Raw genomic sequence first — 11,073 nt, 5'->3', positions numbered from 1 at the left:
AAGGGGACCCCTGACCATTAGGTCTAGTCGTGACCGACTCTGGGGTTGTGGCGCTCATCTCGCTTTACTGGCCAAGGAAGCCGGCGTACAGCTTCTAGGTCATGTGGCCAGCATGACTAAGCCGCTTCTGGAGAACCAGAGCAGCGCACGGAAACACCGTTTACCTTCCCACCGGAGCCGTACCTATTTATCTACTTGCACTTTTATGTGCTTTCGAACTGCTAGGTTGGCAGGAGCAGGGACCGAACAACGGGAGCTCACCCCGTCACGGGGATTTGAACCGCTGACCTTTTGATTGACAAGTCCTAGGCTCTGTGGTTTAACCCACAGCGCCACCTGCGTCCCTCTGTTCTTAGTTGGACACTAACCAGAATCCCTCCCTTGACAGTAACAATTACAGATTTTCTAGGCATTCACTGATTAAATGGGAAAATATTACCACAATGCTGTCATTTGGCTATCAGAATCAACTTGTTGCTAAGCATCAGGAAAATTATTCAACTAGGAAATATAGGTATTATTATTTGTTTATTTCTTCCTTATTAATGCATCATTGTTCTTTTGCACAATTAAATATGGATAGGAAAGATCCATTGTGTTTTGTATGAGCTTAATGTATAAACCTAACAATCTGTAAGTGTTATTCCTTTCACCAGAGTACTGTGAGGGGAAATCTTGAATGGGATAATGTATAATGTAATTAAATTGTCATAGGCAAGTAGGGAAGACATTAATACTATTGAGATTTCTGCTCAAGTTTCTAGAAAGCTGACCATTTTAACAATGCCTGTGAAACATATATATTCAGCATGTAGCTCAACTTGGGCTCGTTGCAATTGCTCTTGGTGAGCTCATGAGAACCAAAGAAGGCTACTTATTTTTGCTCAGCATTCAAAGTGAATATAAAGTAAATCATGCTAAATAATTATATTGGGATGGGAAATATAAATGAGTTGTTCTGCATTTTATATGCACACCAGGTAGCTGGAATCACCAATGACACTATGACTCTAGACCAAAAGCAAGCAAGAGTCCTGGGGTATTTTAGCAGAAGTTAATGCTTAAAGGGGAGGGGTGCACACAGAAGAGAGACATTTTCATAAATACAAAGGGGGAAACCCAAAGTTGTCCATCCACCAGTGGAATCGATTGTTTCTTTCTCCCTCTGCAGGCCCTCAGCCTCCCAAAATCTGTTTCAGAGGGTTGGGAGACCCTCTGGAACAGATTTTAAGGGGGGGGGCTGCAAGGGAGAGGAGAGGAAAGTTTCATCACACAAATAGAAGATGTTGATGTTGCCCAAAGTATTTTGATTTTAATACTAAATAAGAAAGTTAAGTCCAATCTATCAGTCCATTTATCTGATGAACTATACATATCAGCTTGTCCATGTCTGTTATTTCCAGAACTAAAAGTTCTGGAGGTAACACTTTTTCATTGTAGGAAGAAAATGCTTTTTTCCAATAGCAAGTCAGAGTTATTTTGGTTGCAACAATAAGGTTTACTAGTCACAATTTTGCTAATCTTCTGGGGATATGCTGCCCACAAAAGTTTGATACAATTGTCAAACAGATGACAGGACTGTAAAATATAAAGAGTAGGAAAGGGGTAAACAAAAGCTGGGCCAAATGAAAATTCTGATCTTAGACATGTTTCTTCAAAAATAAGCTGTGTTGGCACATACTTCCAAGAAACTATGCTTATGACTGCAGTCAGTGCTGCCTGCCCAGGCAGGACTTAGAAGTGTTTCTGCTCACTCAGACAAAAATGAGAATCCCCAAATGCAGCAGGAATTAGTATCTGCACTTTGAAATAAGTGAAATACCACACAGCCCTCCATAAGACTATTAAGTCCAGAGCCTAAGATTACCCAACTGCACAATTATTTGTACAATAAGATTGCAACTGACTCTGCCTAAATTTAATCAGTTTCAGTGGCTGCAGAATTATAGGCCTAATCCATTGTTTAATGACAGCAAAAGCCACATTGTCTTGAAAATACCTAGTTGAGAAGGGTTGACAGTGGTATGGTGGTGATGATTCTGATGTGTGCTTCTAACCAGTTAGCATATTGATGCAGAACCCCATGATGCCTACCATGCCTAATTAACAAAGTGACATATCTTTATCTATTCTCCACCCCCCACTCCCACCCCGCCAAGCAACTGTGTTATTCTTGGTCAACAAAATGGTAGCAATATTGGAATGACATACTGATGAAAGTGAGACTCCCCCCCTTTCTTTACAAAATAATAATAATAATTTATTATTTCTTTCCTCAGCCACTCTGGGCAGCAACAAAGGATTAAAATACATTAAAACATCAGTCATTAAAAACTTCCCTAAACAGGGCTTCCTTCAGATGTTTTCTAAATGTCATATGGTTATTTATTTCTTTGACATCTGATGGGAGGGCGTTCCATAGGGTGGGTGCCACTGCCGAGAAGGCCCTCTGCCTGCTTCGCTTCTCACAGTGAGGGGACTGCCAGAAGGCCCTCAGCGCTGGACCTCAGTATCCAGGTTGAACGATGGGGGTGGAGATGTTCCTTCAGGTATGCTGGGCCGAGGACATTTAGGACTTTAAAGGTCAGCACCGACACTTTGAATTGTGCTTGGAAATGTACTGGGAGCCAGTGTAGGTCTTTCAAGACCAGTGTTATGTGGTCTCGGTGGCCACTCCCAGTCACCAGTCTAGCTGCCGCGTTCTGGATTAGTTGTAGCTTCTGGGTTACCTTCAAAGGTAGCCCCACGTAGAACACATTGCAGTAGTCCAAGTGGGAGATAACCAGAGCATGCAGCACTCTGGCGAGACAGTCCAATGGCAGGTACGGCCTCAGCCTGCGTACCAGATGGAGCTGGTAGACAGCTGCCCTGCACACAGAATTGACCTGTGCCTCCATGGACAGCTGTGAGTCCAAAATGACTCCCAGGTTGCGCACCTGGTCCTTCACGGGCACAGTTGCCCCATTCAGGACCAGGAAATCCTCCACACCCACCCACACCTGTCCCCCAAAAACAGTACTTCTGTCTTGTCAGGATTCAACTTCAATCCATTAGCTGCCATCCATCCTCCAACTGCCTCCAGACACTCACACAGGACCTTCACCGCCTTCACTGGTTCCAATTTGAAAGAGGTAGAAATGAATTATATAAGTTCTCTTGTGCCTTTGTGATAAGCTTCCACATAAACATTTCACTTTAGCATTTTTAATCTCTTCATGGCTTAGAGGGGTGGGGCAGAGGGATAACTCTTTCCAGCCCAAGAGCAGCATACTATTGTGGGCAATTTTCGAGAGCTGTAGTAGGTGGAGTTGGAGGCAAAAGTGACCATGACAAGTCACAAAAGAGCATGGAGCAAGGGATGTGACTCTTTGTGGTCCCGGTTGCAGTGTCACCCACACCCTGGCAGTGGTTAAATTAAGGGGTGATGAGATGAACTCAAACAGACAACGATCTGCATTAAAAATGGCCACAACTTTATTGATAACAAACATAGATAGTACTTTGGCTCAGGCATTGGATGTGTATATGTTCCAGCCTCCTGCCAGAGGGCTGAAACCATTTCAGAGTCATGCCAAGGATTATGGCCCCCGAAGATGCTGATCTACAGAGGTGGCTATCCTAAAGCTACCGCTAGAAGCTGTATGGCTTCTGGACAAAGACTTCCACCAAGACTCTTCTATCAGGGTAGAATCTGCTGATGGTTTGGGACTAGAATTGATGACTAGGATTCTACCCAATACCTTAACAAGTCACAAAAGAGCATGGAGCAAGGGATGTGACCCTTTGCCCAGCATACTACATTCCAGTTAAGCAAAAAGTTTGCACACACAACACACATGCACACCTCCATCCAGCCAACGCTGTGGAGTGTGTAGGTCACCTTGGTCCTTTAGTGACCTGCATGCGATGAAACGGGGAAAAGGGTAGGTGGTGCAAATCTGACCGAACATGCATTATTGCACCTATTATGTGGCAATGATAGCAGTGAAGAAAGTGTGCACAGAGCTTTTCCATGTGGTGAATGGACTTTTGTCATCTGGCCCAGACATCAATGCTCTGATTTTCCTGGCAACCTGCCATGACAATTTTGCTGGCTTCTTTAGGGTGTGGGTGTGTGTGGATGCTTTATAATTACTGGTCTCCTCTGTGTGTTTCATTTTTTGTCTTGTCTACCCTAGTTAGTTTGTTTTTAATGGTCTGTTATCTACAGTACAGTACTTGTTTTATTGGTTTTTAAATCTGTATATTTTTGATGCATGGAAACTGCCTTAAATTATGTGACCTATTAGTTCAATTACTAAGATATCATCATCATCGTCATCATCATCATCATTTATAAGATTCCACCATAGGAAAATACAAAAAGTGCTTTTTTGAATAAAAAATAAGTGCACCAATGCGTTTGAACAGGATACATTGCTGCAATTATATTAACAATTGTAGTGATAAGAGGCAGAACACAGTTTTCCCAAATAAGAAGTGCAATCAACACTGCCTGGTTAGAAATGTTTCATAGTCATTGAGTTGGAGGACAATGGAAAGAGAGTTCAGCTGCCATTGTCAGTTGTATTCTGAAAGGTTTGTCTGCAATGAAGGAAGCTCCTTGTTTGTTCAGAGTTAAGAGAGAGGTGTGAATTTTTAGTGAGCTGAAGTGGTACTGCTTAAGAGGTGGGAACCTGTTTTGACTCACACTGCCTCTCAAATTGATGCTGCCATCTTAACTCACTTACAGCCAGAGTACATCCCACTGAACTCATTTTCTTTTACAAGCATATTTATTCATTAAGAAGACATGCTGAAGGCAGTTTCCAATCTTATTATCAACATGTTTGGGTTAGCTATATCTTTGTAATCTTGGAGCTGCCTACTTGGGGTTTTTTTTTGGTACTTGATATTATACTTATAGGCATTTTGTACTGATTTTCTGTGCTTTATTATTATGGGAGATATCCACATTGTACAAGCAGACGTCATTGGCACAGGGAAACCTTCCCTCCTTTTCTTCCCCCTGCAGCCTCCTGCAACCCCCACCCCCATTTTCTTAAGAGGGTTCACCACCCCAGAGCAGATTTTGGGGGTATACAGGAAGCTATAAGCAGAGAGGACGGAGAGCTCCTTGTTGCACATAGCACAAGTATGTTGTGCTAGCAGATAGGCACCCTAGATGTTACCCTATGTGTTGGTTTAACTCACATATTAATGTTTGCTGCCTCACGAGAAATTTTCTGGAAGGACAGAAGGTCATTAGACAAATAAAATGAAATAAATGTGGAAAAAAATAAATAAATTGACCATAAAAGAGGAAGCCAATAAAACACTTCCAGTTAACAAATCAGGGAGATTAAAATTAACACATTGACTGGCCAAATGCCTGCTGGAAAATAAATGTCTTTGCACAGGGGCAGAAGGGCCATCTGAGAAGTGACATGGGCCTCCATTGGCTGGGTGTTCCAAGGTGTGGGCATGGCCACGGAAGATGTCTTTTCCTGCATCCCAGCCAAACCCATTTCAAATGTTAGTAGGATGTAAGCAAAGAAGATCTGAACTGGCAGGCAGGTTTCCTTACTTCTGAATTGACATTCATGGACATACGCTGTGACATTCTTACTAAATTCTGCATGTATGGGATTGTAGCATTGCATAATTACATTTTCTAAAATGTAATAAATGAACATACACATGAGATTTGTTTCGGAGCTAACAAGCCCTTTAAAAAATAGTTTTGCTAATGGAACAACAGTATGATAGAACTCATTTTTTCAGTACGAACATTTTCCTTCTGCTTATACAGTAAAATTGGGACATGGGTGGCGCTGTGGGTTAAACCACAGAGCGTAGGACTTGCCAATCAGAAGGTCTACGGTTCGAATCCCCACAAGGGGTGAGCTCCCGTTGCTTGGTCCCTGCTCCTGTCAACCTATCAGTTCGAAAGCACGTCCAAGTGCAAGTAGATATATAGGTACTGCTCTGGCGGGAAGGTAAACGGCGTTTCCGTGCACTGCTCTGGTTCGCCAGAAGCGGCTTAGTCATGCTGACCACATGACCCGGAAGCTGTACGCTGGCTCCCTCGACCAATAAAGCGAGATGAGCGCTGCAACCCCAGAGTCGGTCACAACTGGACCTAATGGTCAGGGGTCCCTTTACCTTTTTTATATAGTAAAATTAGCTTGCTGAGAATTTTTTTTTTTTTAGTAGTAGTGTTTCTTCTAAAAGGATTCATTACTTTCAATTGATAATCCAAAACCCTTCCTCATATCAAAATAGAAAATCAGTATATTTTGATTAAAAAATTTATTTCCTTGTTTACAGTTGGAATAACCACATTGTTTTGTTCATCTGAATGATGTTCACAGTTCCTCAGTACTCAGAAATATGCAGCCCATCATAGGCATATACTCAGAAGTACCTTGCATTAAATTCCAAAAGGTTTTTTTCTTAAAGAAGTGTTCATAGAACTGCAGTCTAAATACGAAGTCCTACCATTGGATTGAAACACCAAAAATGATAAAAACTACTATTGAGATGATTACTAAATTGGGCTGTTTGAATTGCTTTTCTTAACAGTGTCATTTCTCTTTTTCTTGGCTGATGGTACTGCTGGTGCAATTAGTAGTGATTGCAGTATTAAACTTTTCAATGTGCAAAAGTATTTTGGAGGACACGTAGCAGTTGCACCCATCAGAGATTATTCCCAGAGAAATTATCTACCTGACCAGCATTCTAGGTATATGCGGAGTCACTAGTTGTGAAATGAATCTATGATAACAGTTACATCAGGCCCCATTCCCCATAATTTCAGTAACATTTTATTTCCCAGCGGTGAACTGCTTTATGCAATCACACTAATATTCAGTTCATGCAGTAATGCTATTTCCTACACAGAAGAGCTTTCTCTGTTGGAATTTTGACATGTTTGTAGCAGCCCCGAGTGTGTCCATATTGCAGCTCATCCCATGCTAAATATTCAGAAGTCCAACTCAACACATAGCTAATATGTATTGGATGAGTCAACTCAGATTGACTACATCACATTAAAAAAAATAATCCTGTGGACTGGTTCTGTCTTCAAGTTTTCAAGACCGTGGAATCTCCTGTAATAAGAGGTTCTCAACCTCAGAAAGTCATTAGTGATAAAGAGGTGACAAACTAATTACCTTGGGTGTTTTCCTGTCATCCGTAGTGAAGCAGAACAGAATCCTGGCTGTAAAAGTAAGATCTGTAACACACACTGAGCCCTTAACATTGCATATGTAAAATAGAGATATAATTCTGCTTATTGTTTACAGATAGAAGGTCCACAATGCAGCATTGTTCCAGCGATAGCAAGAGCTCTGTTCAAACTTTGTTAACTCAGAGGTAAAAATGAAGAGTGGAATGTTTTCCATCCAGATATTCCCATGTAAAAGTGTCATTAGCACCACCCTGCCAAATCTCACCCTGAGCCATCTGTGAACACCCTTCTTGTTTGGATTAACACACTCAGGTTTGCCCAGATCTCAGTGCTTACTCTTGTGTGTCCATGTTATACGGCATTGTCTCCCAGTGTTGCACTGTGGACAATGAAAACATTTCTTAAGACGGATTCAGTCCAAATGCCTGGTTACTTAAGTGATAAAGCTGCAATTAATATATTAAGCCAAATGTTCAAAAATAGCTCAATTCCAAATTAATCCCCTAAATGTCCAAATTGACAGTCTCCTAAATGTGTGCATATATCAAGTATCTATATCTATCTTTCTTTAGACATTTACAAAACATGTCTAGAATTGTCAGCATCAATATTCATTTAACTTTGGACATTAACTGCAGCATATGTGTGTGTGTGTGTGATCATCAGTATTGGATACGATAGCAGAACTGTTGTAAGTTGTAATACCACAAATAAATATTTTAACACTCATAAAGTACCGTAGATTCCAGTGTATTAGGCGACTGGGCGTATAAGATGACCCCCCAAATTGGCAGATGCCAATTTGGGGGGTTGACTTATACGCCCAGTCTTATACGTGGCAGCTTTGCTGGGCAGCAGCAGGGGCGGCGGGCTCCGCGCCGGGAGGCAGCTGCCCAGCGAAACCGGCTTAGCATTGCTGGGCAGCTTCCTCCCAGCGCGGAGCCCACCGCCCACTGCCACTGCCCAGCGAGCCCATACCCAGCGTATAAGTCGACCCCCAACTTTTTAGAGGATTTTCTGGGGTTAAAAAGTTGTCTTATACGCCGGAATCTACGGTATATAATTCCCAACATTTTGTCAAACTGCAGAGTGGCCTTGGCTTCATCTGCACCAGGTGTTGAAAGCAGTAATATACCACTTTAAATAGTCAACCACAACCCTACATTCACCCCTTTTGTTTCTTCCATATAAGTTTATGGATGCCATTTACTCTTAAGGGAGAAAAGGAAAGTGTTACACCTGGGAATACAGTGGCAGTGAGGTCTTAAATAATCTGCCCTTCAGTTTGATATTGGATAGCCCCAACTCCATTGATTGTTGCAACAATTGCCTATATATATGAATTCATTCTTAGAGATAAAATTTGGGGTGGTCCAAAGTTTACCCCCAGTTCATTATTCATTTATAGAAATCTTGTCTTAATATTGGCTGGGGCACACACACTTGTCAGCATCATGTGCACCTACCCTGCATTGGGTCGGACATGATTGTATGGCTTCTCATAGGCCATACTCTCCTCAACATTTGGGTGCATCATTTGAGGTACTACAAAGGTTACTGTGAGCTGCACATCCCCACTTATTTCTTCTACCTTTAAGCACATAGAATCATAGAATAGAATCATTGAATCATAGAGTTGGAAGAGACCACAAGGGCCATTGAGTCCAACCCCCTGCCAAGCAGAAAACACCATCAGAGCACAACTGACATATGGTTGTCAAGCCTCTGCTTAAAGACCTCCAAAGAAGGAGACTCCACCACACTCCTTGGCAGCAAATTCCACTGTCGAACAGCTCTTACTGTCAGGAAGTTCTTCCTAATGTTTAGGTGGAATCTTCTTTCTTGTAGTTTGGATCCATTGCTCCGTGTCTGCTTCTCTGGAGCAGCAGAAAACAACCTTTCTCCCTCCTCTATGTGACATCCCTTCATATATTTGAACATGGCTATCATATCACCCCTTAACCTCCTCTTCTCCAGGCTAAACATGCCCAGCTCCCTTAGCTGTTCCTCATAAGGCATCGTTTCCAGGCCTTTGACCATTTTGGTTGCCCTCCTCTGGACACGTTCCAGTTTGTCAGTGTCCTTCTTGAACTGTGGTGCCCAGAACTGGACACAGTACTCCAGGTGAGGTCTGACCAGAGCAGAATACAGTGGCACTATAACTTCCCTTGATCTAGATGCTATACTCCTATTGATGCAGCCCAGAATTGCATTGGCTTTTTTAGCTGCCGCGTCACACTGTTGACTCATGTCAAGTTTGTGGTCAACCAAGACTCCTAGATCCTTTTCACATGTACTGCTCTCAAGCCAGGTGTCACCCATCTTGTATTTGTGCCTCTCATTTTTTTTGCCCAAGTGCAATACTTTACATTTCTCCCTGTTAAAATTCATCTTGTTTGTTTTGGCCCAGTTCTCTAATCTGTCAAGGTCGTTTTGAAGTGTGATCCTGTCCTCTGGGGTGTTAGCCACCCCTCCCAGTTTGGTGTCATCTGCAAATTTGATGAGGATGCCCTTGAGTCCATCATCCAAGTCATTGATAAATATGTTGAATAAGACCGGGCCCAAGACAGAACCCTGTGGCACCCCACTAGTCACTCTTCTCTAGGATGAAGAGGAACCATTGATGAGCACCATTTTAGGTTCGGTCAGTCATTTTGTCAGTGTCTTGCACCCAAAGTGTTGGACAGGTCACAATTCACTGTCACCTCATGGACAACACTCTCCAAGATATGACTGCATGATCTGTAATGGTACAAAGCTTATTTTGGGATGTGCATCCCTTGTGCGTAAACAAAGCACTGGGACAGATGTGATTTGGGGCCATCTCAGGGAGGACACTCTCTGGGAGGTGCATGTATGTCATTTGCGGTAGCTCAAGGCTTCTTTCCTTCCTTATTCCACATATTTTGGTTCTTATTGGCAATATAGCAATGGAATGCAGTGAATGGAATGGAATGGAGTAGAATGGGATGGGCTGGTATTAAAACACCCCCAAACTTGTAGTTTGATGTACTTTTTATGAATGGAGGAGTCATGTTTGATGGGATAAGTGCTGCAAGAGGATAGTTGTAGGCCACTTTGGAGAACGGCTGGAGCAGACGTATGCCAACTGCATCTGCTGTCTACTCAATATCTTTTCACACCAAACTATGCATCTTCTGTGTCATCAAAGTGGAAATTGCTGTCAGTAATGACTTTCCTGTTGGAAATTCGGGTGCAACTCAGCTTAATGAGTGAAGTTTGCATGGGGTTTGCACGGATAGCTCGATGAACTTCAGGATTCCTAGACTATCCCTCTACCTTTATCTCTATGCTGACTTGCTGCTCAGTTTAGACTGATACATCTTAGGTTGCATCCTGTTTACAACTTGTTCCTCCTCACACTTTTACAGGACCTAAAAGTGAAAGGCCATCTTGATCTACCTTCTAAGAACAAAAAGGCAAGTAGAACGTCTTTGTTTCTCCAACTAGCTAGTTAATCGTAAAGGGACCCCTGACTATTAGGTCCAGTTGTGACCAACTCTGGGGTTGCGGCGCTCATCTCGCTTTATTGGCCGAGGGAGCCGGCATACAGCTTCCGGTCATGTGGCCAGCAGCGCACGGAACCGGAACAGTGCACGGAAACACCGTTTACCTTCCCGTCGGAGTGGTACCTATTTATCTACTTGCACTGCGTGCTTTCAAACTGCTAGGTTCGCAGGAGCAGGGACCGAGCAACGGGAGCTCACTCCGTCGCGGGGATTCGAACCGCCGACCTTCTGATCGGCAAGCCCTAGGCTCTGTGGTTTAACCCACAGCGCCACCCGCATCCCTACTGGCTAGTTAGGTATATCAAAAATGTTCTTCCTTTAATAAATATAAACTTTTAATTTTATACCAAGTCTCAGTCTGAATACTTTACA

The sequence above is a fragment of the Podarcis tiliguerta genome (assembly GCF_965153285.1).
Source record: "Podarcis tiliguerta genome assembly, chromosome: 3".
In the NCBI taxonomy this organism is placed as follows: Eukaryota; Metazoa; Chordata; class Lepidosauria; order Squamata; family Lacertidae; genus Podarcis; species Podarcis tiliguerta.
The sequence above is the reverse complement of the archived record's forward strand: the minus strand, read 5'-3'. Positions refer to the sequence as shown.